Source organism: Marmota monax, unplaced genomic scaffold (genome assembly GCF_021218885.2).
Source record: "Marmota monax isolate L192 unplaced genomic scaffold, Marmota_monax_Labrador192_F-V1.1 WCK01_AAM20220418_F8-fsc00135, whole genome shotgun sequence".
In the NCBI taxonomy this organism is placed as follows: Eukaryota; Metazoa; Chordata; class Mammalia; order Rodentia; family Sciuridae; genus Marmota; species Marmota monax.
In genome coordinates, this window is record NW_026694339.1 from 4,248,103 (window position 1) to 4,266,942 (window position 18,840).

The window sequence follows — 18,840 nt, forward strand, 5'->3', positions numbered from 1 at the left end:
CACATAAACACACACTGAATTTCACATGTATAATGAAAAAAGAGAAATTCCTATATTGGATTTGAATATTTCTGTTCTTTTAATATTATACCTTAGTTTATAGAGCATGTTCAGAGACAGGGCACAATGATGTTTTGATTTTGGGACACCTATTTACCACTCTGAATGCAGTCCTCTGATCAAGTAGCCTGCTATTGAAACAATAATATTAGAATCAAAATTGAGAAGAGAATGGAAATATAATATGCAAGAGACATAAATGTGAGAAAAATGTACAAGCATTACTTTTTAATACTTTAAGATTTTTACTAAAACTTAATCTTATACTTTATCACTATCAGCATAAAAGCCATGGCTACTTACAGTAGTTTTAGGTGGACACAATATCTTTATTTCACATTTATGTGGTGCTGAGGATCGAACCCAGTGCCTCATACATGGTAGGAGAGCACTCTACCAATGAGTCACAATCCTAGTCTTCACAATTTAAACAGTAACTTTACATTTATGAGAGTACATGCATAAATCTCAAGATCAAACACACTTTTTCCAGTTTGTATACGTACTTCAGGAATCTATGAGTAGGTAAAAAACATATAACCTATTTACCTCAGTTTTAAAATTTGTGAGTTCAGCATAATTAAAACAAAGAATTTCTTTCTTTTTTTTATTGTCATATCTTTCCTTTAGTTTTTTTATTTATGTATGATAGCAGAATACATTGAAATTCTTATTATACATGTAGAGCACAATTTTTCATATCTCTAGTTGTATACAAAGTATATTCACACCAATTCATGTCTTCATACATGTACTTTGGATAATAATGTTCATCACATTCCACCATCATTTCTAATCCCATTCCCCTCCCTTCCTCTCCCCCCCACCCCGCCCTATCTAGAGTTTGTCTATTCCCCCCATGCTCCCCCTCCCTACCCCACTATGAATCAGCCTCCTTATATCAGAGAAAATATTCGGCATTTGCTTTTGGGGATTGGCTTAACTTCACTTAGCATTATCTTCTCTAACTCCATCCATTTACCTGCAAGTACCATGACTTTATTCTCTTTTATTGCTGAGTAGTATTCCATTGTGTACATTTACCACATTTTTTTATCCATGATATACAATCAATCAAAAAATATATGAAAAAATGTTCATCATCGCTAGCAATTAGAGAAATGCAAATCAAAACTACTGTAAGATTTCATCTAACTCCAGTCATAATGGCAGCTATTATGAATACAAACAACATTAAGTGTTGGCGAAGATGTGGGGAAAAGGTACACTCATACATTGCTGGTGGAACTGAAAATTGGTGTAGCCAATATGGAAAGCAGTATGGAGAATCACTGGAAAACTGAGAATGGAATCACCATTTGACCCAGCTACCCTCTCCTCGGTCTATACCCAAAGGACTTAAAAACAGCAAACTACAGGGACACAGCCACATCAATGTTTACAGCAGCAAAATTCACAATAGCTGTGAAACCAACCTAGATGCCCTTCAATAGAATTTGTTTCTTTTTATGGCACCAAATCTTGATATAACCTTAGATTTAAATCAGGAGTATATAAAATAAAACAATTTGCATGATTGCCTTATTCCAATCCAAGAAAAGCCCAACCAATATATAAAAAGAAAAATTTCCCTCATTAAAAATATTCTGTAAAATATCAGAGATTATAATTGTAACTTATATGAATTTTTTAAATATATCATGATTATGCCCTTGAAGGAGTATTGACAATCAAGTAAGTTTTCAAAGGGGGAAATATCTATTATTACCAGTCAAGTGTAATACAGAAACAAAGTAGTACTAAACAAAACTAAAAATAAACCCCACCCTGTGTCCTGGATAAATAGGTGATTGAAGACATCAACTTTCATTTTTAAAATTCTGATATGCATTGCTTATCAAATATAATAGTGCCATTTAGGTCACATGGGCACCCTGCCCCAACACCAATACTATAATTGAAAAGGAATTCAATTAGTTTTATCCTTCTCCTGTGTCATTAATATGACAGAAGACCACTTTCTTTTTAACCTATACAAATTGATAATTAAATAGGAAGGTGGTCAGTTTTTCGGTCTTTTTTTTTCCTTAACAAATGCAGGGACCCCTTCCAGACTCATTCTATGAAGCTAATATTACCCTCAAATCAAAACTAAAGACACAAAAAGGAAAGAAAACTTCAGACCAATATCCCTGATGAACACAGATGTAAAAATTCTCAACAAAATTCTGGAATATTGCATAGAAAATATATTAAAAAGATAGTGAACCACAAACAGGTGGAGCTTATCATATGGAAACAAGGTTGGTTCAACATATGGAAATCAATAAAATTAATTCATCACATCAATAGACTTAAAGGCAGACATCATATGATTATCTCAATAGAAGAAGAAAAGGCATTGAAAAAATATAGCACCACTTCATGTTCAAAACACTAGAAAAACTAGGGATAGTAGGAACATGGCTCAACATTGTAAAAGCTATATACACTAAACGGAAGCCAACAGCATTCTAAATAGATAAAAACTGAAAGCATTACCACTAAACACTGGAACAAGACAAGGATGCCCTCTTTCACCACTTTTGTTCAACATTATTCTTGAAACTCTAGCCAGAGCAACTAGACAGAAGAAAGAAATTAAAGGGATACAAACAGAAAAGAACTTAAACTATCCCTATTTGCCATCAATATGATCCCTTATTTAGACGACTAAAAAAACTCCACCAGAAAACTTCTAGAACTCATAAACGATTTCAGCAAATAATAGGATATAAAATTAATACACAATTACATTCCCATATATCAGTGATGAATCAACTAAAAAGAAAATTAAGAAAACTACCACATTCACAGTAGCCTCAAAAAAATTAAAATATTTGAGAATCAGTGTAACAAAAGAGATGAAAGCCTTCTACAATGAAAACTATAGAACACTAAAGAAAGAAACTGAAGAATATCTTAGAAGATGAAAAGAGCTCACATGTTTTTGGATAGGGAGAATTAACATTGTCAAAATGGCCATCCTAGCTGGGCATGGTGGTGCAAGCCTATAATCCCAGAGGCTCAGGAATCTGAGGCAGAAGGATCCCAAGTTCAAAGCCAGTCTCAGCAAAAGTGAGGCACTAAGCAACCCAGTGAGACCCTGTCTCTAAATAAAATACAAAATAGGGCTGGGGATGTGGCTCAGAGGCAGAATGCCACTGAGTTCAATCCCTGGTACTGCCCCTCCCCCCAAAAAAACATGGTCATACTACCAAAAGTGCTTTACAATTTTAATGCAATTCCAATTAAAATTCCAATGACCTTCTTCATGGAAATATAGAAAGCAGTCATGAAATTCATTTGGAAAAATAAGAGACTCAGAATAGCAAAAGCAATCCTTAGCAAGAAAAGTAAACCAGGAGTTATCACAATACCATACCTCAAATTATTCTACCAAGCTATAGTAATAAAAACAGCACGGTATTGGCACCAAAACAGACATGTAGACCAATGGTACAGAATAGAAGACACAGAGACACACCCACATAAATACAGTTATCTAATACTAGACAAAGGCACCAAAAACATACATTGGAAAAAAGATAACATTTACAACAAATGGTACTGGGAAAACTGGAAATCCCTATGCAGCAAAATGAAATTAAACCCTTCTCGCCCTGCACAAAACTTAATTCAAAGTGGATCGAGGACTTTGGCTCTAGATCAGTGACCCTGAACCTAACAGAAAACAAGTAGGCCCCAATCTATATCATGTGAATTTAGAAAACTACTTCCTTAGACTCCTAAAGTGTAAAAAATAAAATCAAGAATCAACAAATTGGATGAAATCAAACCAAAAAGCTTCTTCAGGGCAAAGGAAACAATCAAGATTGTGAAGAGAGCCTATAGAATGGAAATTTTTGCCAACTGCAAAAAAAAAAAAAAAAAAAAAAAAAACACAGCATTAATCTCCAGGATATATAAAGAACTCAAAAAACTTAACACCTAAAAAACAAACAGCCCAATCAATGAAAAGGCAAAGGAACTGAAGAGGCACTTCACAGAAGGAGAAATATGATCAGTCTACAAATATATAAAAAAATGTTTAACATCTATAGCAGTTAGAGAAAGGCAAATCAAAAATGAGATTTCATCTTAACCCTGGAAAATTGGCAGTAATCAAGAAAATAAGCAACAATAAGTGTTGGTGAGGATGTGGAGGAAAAGGTACACTCATAAATTGCTGATGGGACTACAAACTGGTGCAGACATTTTGGAAAGAAGTAAGGAGATTCCTCAGAACAGTTGGAAAGGAACCACTATTTGCCCAGTTATCCCACTTCTCAGTATATATATCCAAAGGATTTAAAATCAGCATACTAAGGTAATCTGGCTACATCAATGTTTATAGCAGCTCAGTTCACAACGTCTAAGCTATGAAACCAACCTAAGTGCCCTTCAACAAATAAATGGATAAAGAAAAAGAGATATGTGCACACAATGGAATATGACTCTTAAGAAAGAATGAAATTATGGAATTTGATGGTAAATGGATGAAATTGGATGCTATCATGCTAAGTGAAAAAAACCCATCCCCCAAAACCAAAGGTTAATATGCTCTCTGATATGAATATTTTCTCTAATATGTGAAGGCTAACTCACAATAAGGGAGTGGGGGAAGAAAAGAATAGAAGTACTTTGGATTAGACAAAAGAGAATGAAGGGGAGGGTCGGGGAATGGGAATAGAAAAGATAGTAGAATGAATCGGACATTACTATTCTATGGGCATATATGATTACATGACCAATATAATTATACACTATGTACAACCAGAAGAATGAGGAGTTATTCTCCATATATGTATATATCAAAATATGTTCTAGTATCATACAAAACTAATAAGAACAAATTAAAAATAAATAAAACAAATGCACATGAACAAATACATCTGAAAGTTTCAAAGGAATCCTTCTGTGATACTCATATATACCTGTATTTCAAATGTGTCTTTAACAAAAAACATATATAAAATTCATGGTATGATCCATTGACACATACTTAAATGGCAAGATAACATGTAATTAGCTTACCTGACAAAACTTATATGTGTGTGTGTGTGTGTATTTTGTTGTTGTTACTGGGGATTCTACTCCGGAGCACTCAACCACTGCACCACACCTGCAGACCTATTTTCTATTTTTTAATTTAGAGCTAGGGTCTCTCTGAGTTGCTTAGGCCTCAATGTTGCTGAGGCTGGCTTTGAACCTGGGATTCTCCTGCCTCAACCTCCCAAGCCACTGGGATTATAGGCATGTACATGACTCAAACTCATATATCATACCAAAATTTTATTCTGGTTAATTTACTTAACTACCTATATAACACTGGCCAAATAATATAATTCTCTGAGCTTCAATGATTCATTTAAGAAGAAATGGAAATAAAATACACTTCTGTATACCTAATAGATATTTATAAAGGTTACCTATAACCAAAAAGTATATGTTATTAAATATTAAATATACTAAAATTCAGATTACACTAAACTAGGAGGAGGCACATGCAGGAATTGAATATAGGTGGATCTGGCTCTAAAACTTGTGATCTTTCTTCTGCCACTTGGTCTCTGCATTAATCCAACAAACTCTAACACTGCAAATTGCTTTATGGTTTACCAAGTATTAATGTCTTCCTACATTATTTAGTAAGAGTCCTGTGAAGGTAGACAGACATGTGGCATCATTCCCATTTTTATAAAAGAGAAAACTCAGGTTCATAAATATTAGGTGATTTGATTAAAATCATATTATACTAGTGTGAGGAAGCAACTTCTAGGAATCACCAAGTATAAACTTTGTCTTCTTTCTGAAAGAAATAGAAGGATGGAGGAAGAAAGAAAGGAGAATAAAACTGGATGACATAAGAATCATTGCAGAGAAACAATTCAAGTCTAATTCCTTTATGATACATACTGCTCCATCTTGCTAGAATATAATTCATCTCATCTTTATACCTCTCAAACTTGATATCCTTAGCTCAGCTCCTATCTGAAGATAGGGACTGACAAACATCAAGTTTTTTGCCCAAGATCATCATGCCTGTGATTTAAAACTTTTCAAACAGTTCTAATCACTGAAATTTTCACAGTGGAATGACATTGTTAAAATTGTACATAGGGGGCTGGGGATGTGACTCAAGGGGTAGCACGCTCACCTGGCATGCGCGGGGCGCTGAGTTCAATCCTCAGCACCACATAAAAATAAAATAAAGATGTTGGGTCCACTAAAAACTAAAAAATAAATATTAAAAAAATATTTAAAAATTCTCTCTCTCTCCTTTCTCTCTCTCTCAAAAAAAAAATTGTACATAGGGCTAGGGTTGTGGCTCAGTGGTACAGCACTCGCCTAGCACGTGCAAGGCACAGTGTTTGATCTTCAGCACCACATAAAAATAAATAAAGGTATTGTGTACAACCAAAAAAAATGTATGTGTGTGTGTGTGTGTGTATATATATATATATATATATACACACACACACACACACACACATATATTGTATGTGCCAGAGAGGGATTGCAAGTTCCAATGTGTATATATATATATATATATATATATATATATATATATATATATAAATAAATTGGACATGAAGCCGGGTGCAGTGGCGCCAACTTGTAATCCCAGTGGCTCAGGAGGCTGAGACAGGAGAACTGTGAGTTCAAAGCCAGCCTCTGCAATGGCGAGGCCCTAAGCAACTCAGCCGAGACCCTGTCTCTAAATAAAATCAAAATAGGGCTGGGGATGTGGCTCAGTGGTCAAGTATCCCTGAATTCAATCCATGATACAAAAAAAAAATGGACTTGAAAAAGTTTAGCCATAGCAGTATGAGAGCAAACCCTCCAATTTTGTTTTCCTAATGTTGATTAGTCATTTCCAATCTGTGCAAGATTTTTAATAGTAAGTTCCCATCTGAATTTGGAAACAATATGGCCTGATTTCACTTTGTAATTTCTTCCTATGAATATTTTCTTTTCTGGTAATTTCTAATTTCGAAATTTCAGGATTAAACTGCTTTAAATTTTTTTAAATTAAAATTCACCTGTTTGCAACAAGTTTCGTTTTGAAGTGCTGAAATGTGTCAAGCACATACTTAACTTTCTGCATTTTTTTCAAGAATTAAAATATATATAGCATTAATAATCTGTATATTTATTGTGCACTCAAAGAGTATTGAAGGATAGAGGTAATGTAATGATATTGTGTATGACCCTTCTACTCTGATGAGGGTATTTAGAAATGCATAAATAACTTTAACATGTATAAAAATAAATCTAAAAAATAAGAAAGGCATAAATAACATTTACAGGAAGAAAAAACAAAAGTTTATACCAGTCAGCATAACAGGAATAAATTGGAGGTATACTTCCACTGGACCTTAAAGGCTATACAGAACTCGAGATCAGTCTATCTTCTCACCCTCCTATAATCTCCAAATTCTATTGGTTGTACTGTTATGTTGATCTGACCACATAAATGTTTTGAATCTTTCCACCCCCACTTTTAATTTAGGACCCCACATTTCTGTGCTTTGCTATTGTAGTAAGATTACAACTGAAATCCATGGCTCTAACCTCACTTGTAATTCTTCTTGCTACATTGCTAATAGAATACCCTTTCTCGAGTAAAAATTTTACAAGACAGAGTCCAAACTTCCAGGCATAATGGAAAATATTGTTCCTATTCTGAACCTTGCACTTCTTTGCAATATGGTCTTTTACTAGTCTCAAACACAAATTTTATAACATATTTTCTAGCCAAGAAATACACAGAGTTGTTAAATATGCCAAGTTTAATGCTTTCACTTCCTTTTTGTCTCATTACATCTCTTCCAAATTTTATTCTCAATTATGAGAGTCCTAATTTACCCATAGCACTGTTCTAAGAGCTAGAAATACAATAGGCCAAAATAAACATGGTCCTTGATCACATGTAGTTTTCACTGTTGTCTTACCATTCTTAATATACTTTTCTTTTTCTACAATATTCCCGTGGAAGATGCCTTAGATATTTTGTCTAGATCTAGTGAAAAGCACAACGTAATACAATATATTGCACATGAAATATAATTAGTAAATATCTCCTGAATGAGTAAAAAGGAATTAAGCCTCAAAAAAGTTATAGCCATAGGAAACAATGTGTCCTGAAGAGGAAAAAAAAACAACAAAAAACATTTGGCCAGAATCCAAGATTTACTGAAAGAAGAGGGAAAAGGAAGAGAAGGCAAAAGGAGAAATTAACAATCTCCATGTATGCGCCAGATACAGTTATGTGTTGTGATATAATCCCTGGTTTAATCCATGTAATAGATATATACACTAGAAAATAATGCTGGAAGATGGTGTGAAGTCAAACTATAGCAGTCCTAAATGGTCATAATACATAATTTATATGATTTAGGGTTAGAAATGAAAGGCTTTGAGATTTTCCTTTTCTTTTTTTTTTTCCCCTACAATGGTGGAATCTTCAAACTCAGGGTCTGATGCATTCTAAGCAAATGCTGAAGTTCTTTTTTTTTTTTTTTAAGTACAAAGAGGTGACGGTATTTGAAGAAAAGGAAACATTAACTGCCAGTAGTATTAGATGGATAGGAGGGTGTGAGAAACAGGGAAGAGCTGGAGGCTTCTACTCTTGGATAGTACCCAGATAAGGGGCAAGAAGAATCTGAATTGGCAATAGTAATGGAGGATTATAGTAATAGTAAAAGCAATGTATGTTACATTTATAGTAAGCTTTATTTCAGGCAAAATGGTAATCATTTTAATTGCATCATTTATTCATATTATACATACCCATGAATACACACACACAACTGAATAATTCTAAAAGCTATATAAATACTGTGTTATTAACACTATTTTACAGAGGATAAAAGGGATGTTTAGATAGGGTTAAGTAAATTGCCTGAGCATAGTTAATGAATGGCATATACAGATTTCAAAAGTAATTCTATTTCCTAAACCTGTACTACTGTCTACTTTGCTTTTTTATAGGGGTGAAACAGACCAATTAGTGTTATAGGTAGAGAAATAAGAAAAATAAAAATCACAAAACATGTCATCTGGATAAGTTAGAGGATAACAGAAACCTTTTATTATGCAATGATTAGATGCCAGCACTTCCTATGCTATGCACTTAATTAAGTTGATCTAATTTAATTCTTATAATAGTCTAAAGGCAAATAAAATAATCCCATTTCACAGATAAGTACATTGGAGCCACTAACTTCAGAAAACAGGAGCTGGTGATATAATGAAAGATAGAGGCAGAAATAAGAAAAATATTTCTTTTGGCTTCCTTCCAGACCTCCCCTCTCTGGCCACCTCCCAATTAGGCTTAGAAAGGCCAAGAAACAATTTCTTACCCCTGAATAGAGAAAATGAAAAGTATGAAAAGGTACAGTCTTTTTAATAGAGAAACAAAGAGGTTTATGAATTTCATGTGAGAACAGAATAATTTGTGTAGTAAACTTGAAATAGTGAAGTGACAAGCACTGCTGAGTAGGATTTTGAAGAGAACAAAAAAAGCTGAAATCTAGGAATGGAACCACCATATGATCCAGCTCCTTGGTATGTATACAAAAAAACTAAAATATGGCATACTACAATAATAAATGAATACCAATGTTTACAGTAGCATAATTCAAAATAGCGAAGTTAGGGAACCCGTCTAGTTGCCTGTCAGCAGATGAATAAAGAAAATGCGGCACATACAATGAAGTTTTACTCAGCCATAAAGAATGACATTGTATTGTTGGCTAATGAATAGATGGAACTGGAAAACATCTTACTAAATGAAACAATCCAGACCCAGAAAATCAAAGGTCAGAATGTTTACTCTCACATATCTAAGTTAAAGAGAAAAAAAAATAAAACAGGAAAAAAAAAGGGATTTCAAGCTCGGCTTGTTGGTGTATTCCTGTAATTCCAGTGAGAGGCTGAAGCTGGAGGATTGCAAGTTCCAGGCCAACCTCTGCAATTTAGTGAAACCCTGTCTCAAAAACCAAAACCAAACAATAACAAAATAAAACCCAGCTGGAGATGTATCTCCAACAAAGTGCCCCTGGTTCTATCCCCAATATTGCCAAAAGGAAAGAAGAAAAAGGCGCGGGGGGGGGGGGGGGGGGGGGTTATGGATAGCATGAAAGATAAGACAGACCAGTAGAGGAAGGGGTTAGGATTAGAGAAGATACAATGAAACCCACTATTCTAATTATCATTATTCACCAATGAAGTAATTTAAGGCATGGGAATGTGACTCCACAGAAGATTTGCATAGAATGTAGGATGCTTTGGGTTGGATCTCCAAAAGAGGAAAAAAAAAAAAACACGTTAATTTTCAACATGCTTAGAAAACATTAAGATCTAATTATATTTTTAAACTCACTATATTTAAAAAAAATTGATACATGTAAAAAATAAATGACTTTCATTATATATACCAATTATATGATATAGCCTTTCAGAATACTATGGCCCCAAATAGAATCCAGTTGGCACACATTTTTCAAAGGCAATACAGGAGTCCCTTTGAATGTAATTTTTGAGAAATAGGTTTGTCTGACAAGATTATTTAGAAATTCTGATGAAACAAAACGCATACCCGTGTGTGTAAAAACTATCACTAAAGTCATATGCATTATAATGTCACTGAAATGTAACTGCTAACTATTTGTAATTGCAAGCTATTCTTCCACTATTGTGTGATGAATTAATCCCTCAAGACTATCACTGACTTATCTCAGGCTTTGATTCAGTTTGATTAATATGTTGATAAGTAAATGTGTTATACTGATGCATTTGTAGATGAGAAATAAGTGGTAACATATAACTATGAACACAGAAAACCAACTTAATAATAAGCTAACACTTGGAACAAACATTTTTTTTGAACCAAAACCCTTGATTTATTTTTGTCAAGCTCTGTTGAGTATCTGTCTGCTAAGCATTTACTTTGTTTTATTTGTACCTATTACATGGGCTTATGCAAAAGAAAAAAACTCTCAAAAGAACATAAAAGTTATACCACAAACAAAACAATCAATGCATTGCAATAAGTTTATCTCTTTTCCAATTTTTCAAGAGTATTAGTGTTACTATGATGACTCATTCTGAATGAATTCTACAAAAATTTCATCTTATGGCTTTAGCAATATGCTATTCACACATACACACACAAAAAAACCTTCCACTTATCATAACAAAATTTTTTTTCTCATCTTTTGTAATAAATTAAAATATTGGAACATTCCCTCTTTTTGATGAATAGTTTTCATTCTTATCTGTAACATGGGTTGAATTTTAATCATAAATACAAGCCATGTACAGTGAAACTGCCATTTAATAAGCTTGCAGGTAGAAGAGTTGAATTAATGCAAATAACTTAAAATAATATGGCATAGGTGATCTCAATAAGCCCAATTTCAAAGAGTTCTCTAGCCAGGAAAATTTCAACCTATCAGGATTTTTTTAAATATATTTTTTTTAATCTACATTAGAAAGAAATTCATATAATACATTCTGGATAAACTCTCATGAACATATAAAATAATGAGAATGCTAAGTGGTTTCTTTTAAGAATTACTTGTGTAGATTATGCATAGTGTCAGATCAGTTGGGGCAGGCAATGGCCAAAGGAGGCAGATTTAAAAGGGCCACTGAACAGGCTTTATTGAGATATCACTCCCGGACGGAACTCAATCAGACCCACAGAGGGGACAGGAGAAGGGTCTCAGGAGAAACCGTGTGGAAGCTCAACCGGACTGGACTTTTATGGGGCTTACAGCAGGAAGGGAAGGGCTTGGGACAGGAAAAGGTGTTTCTAGGGTCCCTTGCCCCCTTGAAGTTGGTCAGGGGAGTTGGCTGAACTCCAGGATTGGCCAGGGGGGTCCTGTTGATTGACAGGCGTTAGTCAGGAGATCTGGCTGATTGACAGGCGTTTCCCTTGGCATCTGATTGATGTTCTTTTTAGGCGCAGGCTGCTTTGCTCTAAGTTACCACTAAGTCACCACCAAGTCGCTGCCACCAACCTAACACATAGTATTTTGAAAATTAATTTGAAAACAATGCAATAATGAATGTTTTAAATTTATGTGTTTAGCAAGTACTCTTTTCAAAACATCTTTTTTGGCACAAATCTTTTTATGATAGTAATTTCACCATGATTTTAGTGATTAAATTCTTACCATAAGCATTAAAGTGGTGATGATATTTTCTATTACTTGAATTCCATATAACATTAATATTGAACATACTTGAATTCCATATAACATTAATATTAAACAAATCAAAGCAGATCGATTCAAATAAGATCTAGTATCCAATTCAGGAGTATATGCATGCACACTCATGTACAAGCATGCATATAAGAGCAGATAAACAGGAACTTCCATCTTGGTAAACTTGTTTACACATGTGATTCAAGTTCATGTAAGTTTCAGATTCAGAATAGGGTATATTCTACCACCAGAAAATCCTTGTGTGGAGTAGATGTTAGAAAGTAAAATTTAAAAAGAAATTTTAATCATAGTAAGGGAAAATTAACCAAGAAAGTGCTTTAAAGTTATTCAACACAATGAAAAGATGCAGATTCAATAATATCAATTTTTAACAGGTGCAGTAGCAACTCAGGAGGCTAAAGCAAGAGGATCACAAGTTCAAGGCCAGGCTTAGCAACTTAGGAGACCCTGTCACAAAAAATACAAAGGACTGGGGATGTAGCTAAGTGTAAAGGGTTTAATTCCCAGTAACAAACAAACAAGTAAATAAATATACTTTTAAGAGCAAACTTCTTTTGTGACTTACAAATCTTACATGAATTAAAAAAACAAGATATAAACAAGACAGTAGGGTACAAAAGAGTAGGGTCTGATTATCAGAATACCAACTTTCTGATCCAGCATCTATAATTTAATCACCATAAGCTTTTAGGCAAATTATCTGACTTCTCTGAAGCTCAATTTATTCATGTGCATATGGATATAAGTATACCACTCTAGTCCACCAGGTTATTGGGATATTCAAATAAGACAATACAAATGAAGGAAATTTGAAAATATATACAGGAAATTTGAAAATATAAATGAATAACACTATTTGTAAAATAAATATTAACTAAGGAAATAATTATTCACAAAAGACCTAAATTTCAAAATTTTTTACCAAATACAAAAGTAACTCAGCATACAATAAAAACATTCATGGTTTCTGAAACAGGAAGAGACACTAACAGAAACCTTCAGTTGGCAGATGACCTCTCAATGGAAACTCTCAATTCTATAGCATTTACAGCATGAGAAATTAAATATAATTTAGCTCTCTAGGCTCCACACCTTGGTTGTGGCAACATAGCTCAATGCACCAAGAAGGTTCAGATACTCTTTGAATATGGACTTGGTATGGTGTGCTGCTTGAGAAAATGGAGAAAAAAATTGAAACTAGCCAGGATGCTAACTACACTTGCTCCTTCTGTGGCAAAACTAGTATGAAGAGGTGGCCTGTGGGGATCTGGCACTGTGGTTCCTCCACAAAAACAGAAGGTGGGGGTGTCTGAACCTACAACACTACTTTCTCCATCACAGACAAGTCTGTCATCAGAATACTGAAGAAACTGAAAAACCTGTAGAAGCTAAACCATTTAAGACAGCAATATCTTTACCATATGGGTTAATTTATGCAAAAAAAAAAAAATTACCTTAGAGGCTGGACACAGTGGGGCAGGCCTGGAATTCAAGCTACTGGGAAAGCTGAGGCAGGAAGATTATATGTTTGTGGCCAGCCTGTGAAACTTAGCAAGACCACGTCTCAAAATAAAAAATAAAAAGGGATGGGAATATAGCTCAGTGGTAGGGCATTTGCCTAGCATGTGTGAGGCAAATTTAATTTAATTCCCAGTACTTCTGGGAGTGGGGGCCAACCCTTGGTTTATTCATAATTGTATTAATTAGACCTTCTTGTTTTCATTGAGTTAATATCGACTTTTGGAGAGGTTTGGAAATTTTAAGTCCTTCTAACTTGTACTCGTTTTCTAATACATACATCCAAAACATTCTGACATGGGTTATGGTAATCCTTTCTTTTTTTTTTTTTTTGAGTAGTTAAATAATAGAGAATAAGAATACAATGTTTAACAGGTTGGATATGTATGTTAGCATTTTTAAAGTCTGTTCTTATCAGGTCAAATATTTTGAGGTGCTTTGATATAAACTGCAAATTTTGTTTTTAAATCACATTTAATATTTTAAAAATCTTTCAAAATATATAAATTATACTAAAGGATAAGAGATATATTTAAATTTCAATGAAAAACATTAGTGGTATATCAGAATAAGAAAATTTAATAATTAATGTGCCTGTGGTATACTTCTTGAAATTAAGACAACATCTTTGAATTAACTTTTCATTCAAGCCCAAAGTGAAAAATCAAAACAGCTTACCAGATGGTCTTTACTTCTAAAGGTTTTATTATTTCCCTTTAATATTTAATCACACTACTCCTTGCACTTTGGATTAAGTTTAACTCCATATAGGGACAATGAATTAACAAATGGGGCCAATTTAGCTATAATGGTACTCTGACCATATTACTATAAACAAAGTGTCTGAAATATGTCCACTATTAACAGACCAGGAAGACTTTATGCAACTTTCAAAGTGAACAACTAACTCAAAGGAAGTAATTACTCAAAGACAGTAATACCAGAATCAATATTTTTACTAAAATCAATTAGCCAATCATCTTGATAATAAAAATTTTATTCTTAATCATATTATTAGTCTTTGCTTTTGTTTTGTGGTCTTTCATTTTCTTCTTTTTCACAACCAATATGTTTTCCTTATAAAAAAAAAAAGTCTTTAAAAAGCCTTGGTTATCTGTGAACTCAACTCAATTTTGTCATGCTTGGTCTTATTATCTTGGCAGTTTCAATCACTGAAAAAAAAAAAAAGTCAAAGTCATCAAGAGTGTACTCTGTAGGAAGTAAATAGTTATTTTAGAGAATGGAAGAAGAAACCTAATAAACAAGCAAAAGACAGCAAAGATATATAGAGGGCAACGTTTGTTCAAGGTTACAAAAAGATAAGCTTGATTGAGAAAAAATATTTAAGTAGGAAATAACATTAAAAATAATACATTATAAACAGTATAGAAATTTTAAGTGGGCTGGGGATGTGGCTCAAGTGGTAACACGCTTGCCTGGCATGCGCGGGGCGCTGGGTTCGATCCTCAGCACCATATAAAAATAAAATAAAGATGTTGTGTCCACCGAAAACTGAAAAATAAATATTAAAAAATCCCTCTCTCTCTCTCTCTCTCCTCTCTCTCTTAAAAAAAAGAATAAAAAGAAAGAAATTTTAAGTGTCAAAGAATTTGGACTTTCATTCATAGTCAATAAACAGTCTTGGAGGTCCTGCTGTGCCCAAGACAAGCAATATAAAATAGAATGACATGATAAAACACAAACACATGAGCATGGGAATATGAATATACAGTGATTTTTTTTCACTGAATTTCTTTTTTCAGAGTCATACTGTAGATAGTTAATTAGTACACAGAGTCAAATTCTAGAGGATGTCAATCTGTTGAAATTATGATTTTTTTAATATTTACTTTTTAGTTGTAGTTGGACACAATATATTTGTTTCATTCATTTATTTTTATGTGGTGCTGAGGATCAAACCCAGGGTCTCACATGTGTAAGGTGAGCGCTTTACCGCTGAGCCAAAACTCTAGCCCAATGAAATCATAATTTTAACAATATAAAATCAATTATAGGATGGAAATGTTGCATAAACATCTGTATAGCTATATTTTTAAAGAATCTAGAGATCTTTGGAGGAGAAGCTTCTAATTCAGTGAGAAGTACAATGTTATATTCTACTAAGACAGAATAAGTTAAATATCCATAGTTAGTGCAGTCCTGCACCATATAATAACATTTCAGTTAATGCCTGACCAAATCTACCACAGGGATCCCCTAAGGTTATAACAAAGCTGAAAAATTCCTATCGCTGAATGAATGAACAACTGAAGAAAAAGTCAAAAGAAAAGAAAGCTTCAGAAGAAAAAGAAACCAGAACCCCAAGAAAATACATAGCGAAGAGCCTAGTTGAAGCTTTTGCAGATGTCGACAAGCCCCTTAAAAGCTTGAAAACATAAACCCCAAACACCAAAAGATTTTCATTAATAGTGAGAAATAATCATGATGAATATCTGCTTCCAAACAAATCTATAGTGTAAAAAGGAGCAAACCACATGGACAAATTTCTGAAAACAGTGTTACTTTTTCAACATAAGCCTCAGAAGATCCTTCAAGAGTTATTTCTATATCACAAGAAATTACAGATCCCTGTGTGTTACTGCCACTGAAGACCTTCAAGTGGGACAAGATATGGAGATAGAAGACAGTGATATCAACGATCCTGACTCTGGGTAGGCCTAAGGTAATGTGCATGTTTGTGTCCTAGTGGTTGTTAACAGCAAAAAGGGTTTTGAATTAAAAAAAGAAGAAGACACTAAAAATAGAAAAAAAAAAAGAATACAGAATAAAGATAAGGAAAATGTGTAACTACACAATGCATTTAATGTTTTAAGCTAAGTGCTATTACAAAAGATCAAAAAGTTAAAAAAATTTAAAAGTTAATAAAGGAAAAAAGTTAAACTAAGGGAAGGTAAATTTGTTATTAAGGAAAAATGTTTTCATATATTTAGTATAGTGTATGCACACCTTCATTAAGTTACAATAATGTACCATAATGTCCTAGGCCTTCATATTTCCAGGCTAAAAGCTTAGACTTCTTAAAAGTAATACTAAAAGCCTAGGATATTAAATAAAAGCAGGCATAAAAAGAAAATAAAAACTATATATTAAAAGTCTTATAGTTACCAAAAAAATAAGAAGGAAATCATAGGGTTATAGACTTGTCAATTAAATCAAAAACAGCTGAAATGGATAAAGTCTTTGAAAAACACAATTTTTTAAACTTCACTCAAAGAAACACCCAGGATTTCTCAGTCTTGGAACCACTGATATTTTGGGCCTCATTTGTTTTAGGAGACTAGTCTCTTAATTATAGGGTTATTTAGCAGTACCCCTGACAAGCCCTCCACCCAGTTGTGATAACCAAAAATATCTTCAGACATTACCAAACATGCCATCAGAGGGGGTGCAAAATTACTCCCTGTTGGGAAGCACTGAGATAACCTTAAAAGCTGTGTGTCTATTAAAGAAACTTGATTTGCATTTTAAAACCATCTAACAAAGAAAAGTCCAGGCCCAAAAGACTTCACTAGTGAATTCTACCTAACATTTAAAGAAGGAGCCAATTCTCCAAAATCTCTTCCAGGAAATAGAAGAGTGACTAGTTCCCAGTTCATCTATGAGCTCTACATTACCTTGATATACAAACCAATGACATTAGAAAATTACAAATTAAGACTGCTCATGAGCATAAATGTAAAAATTTTCAAAAATATAAGCAAATCAAATTCATTAATATGTGAAAAGAATAATGCATTGTTAGCAAGTAGAGCGTGTAACCCCAGGAATACAAGACTGGTTCAATATTAGCAAATCAACAACTTCTAATTTTGGAATGTTGTTGTCAAAAAAAAAAAAAAAAAAAAGAGAAAGAAGAAAAGAAAAGAAAAAGATTCCAAAATAGGTGGATAATCACTTAAAACCTAAAAATCTCTTATTTATGCCAAGCTGTACAGTATTCTATCATTCATTATCAGACAACAACATTTATGCCTTCATAATGCAGGTGACCATGCATTATACAATGTAGTCCTAATAGAAGGTACTACAAGATAAATATGATTTTTATATAAATATGTAATCTTAAAAAGACACAGAAATAAGCACAGATAACTTTAGTTGCCAATGTTGGAAGTAAAACAATATAATCCAAATAATTTGATATGATCTGCTTAATCATATGAAGAAAGCTTTAAGCATATAAACATGGACTATATCAAACAGAGAGGTCTAAAGTGGGCTAATGGAAAATAATAAATATTAAAACATAAACCTTAGTTGAATAAACTTCTTACTTTTTCTAGAAAGAGAAAAATGAGTGGAAACAACCACTACTTTTCTGTTAATTAAGATATTTTATACAGGACACAATGTTAAACTCTTTTCTGAGTATTAATTGACAATAGGCTTAAAAATAAACTAAGATGGCTGTTCAGGAATTTACATAGTCTCGGACATGTAATTGTGGTTATTTCTGAAAATATTTCTATGACAAAAGAACTCTTCCATAATATATCATACCATTTGCTTTTTATACTTGGAGTTCATAATTAAACATTACAGGATTATCCAAAAACCAGAAATATAATATAATAGATTTACATCCATGTATTACTTTTATTAAAAAGACCATTTTTTTTAAGTTGAAGAGAGACCATTACCAACTGTCACAAGTATTATTAAAAAAAAAAAATTTAGAAAGGTACAACCCTAGAAAGATAAATTCCTTTAGTTTATAATGAAGCTTAAATAAAATTCAGATCATTCACTTCAATCCCTATTCCAGGATTTTTATATTTTCTAATCTTAGTTAATTATCGGAATTTCAAGAATATCCCTTAGGCTAGAGGTATAGTTCAGTGATAGATCCCTCATCTGGTACATGCAAGTTCCCCATTTCAATATCTATCATCATCACCAAAAAGAAAAAAAAAAGTTATCCCACAAAATACAAAAAACTAAAAAAGAAAAGATAAAAAAAGCAATTTGAATTGTCCTGACATTAATATAGACAAGGTAA

General features: G+C 33.2%; 1 protein-coding gene and 1 pseudogene across 2 annotated transcripts in view; one reads left to right on the plus strand and one right to left on the minus strand.

The window, feature by feature from the left end:
* The window catches only part of Mettl15 (methyltransferase 15, mitochondrial 12S rRNA N4-cytidine), a 235,632-nt gene that overhangs the window by 135,430 nt on the left and 81,362 nt on the right, over window positions 1–18,840 (minus strand). The gene's annotated exons all lie outside the window — the stretch shown is intronic.
* LOC124109072 (large ribosomal subunit protein eL43-like) lies at window positions 8,746–13,687 on the plus strand (annotated as a pseudogene).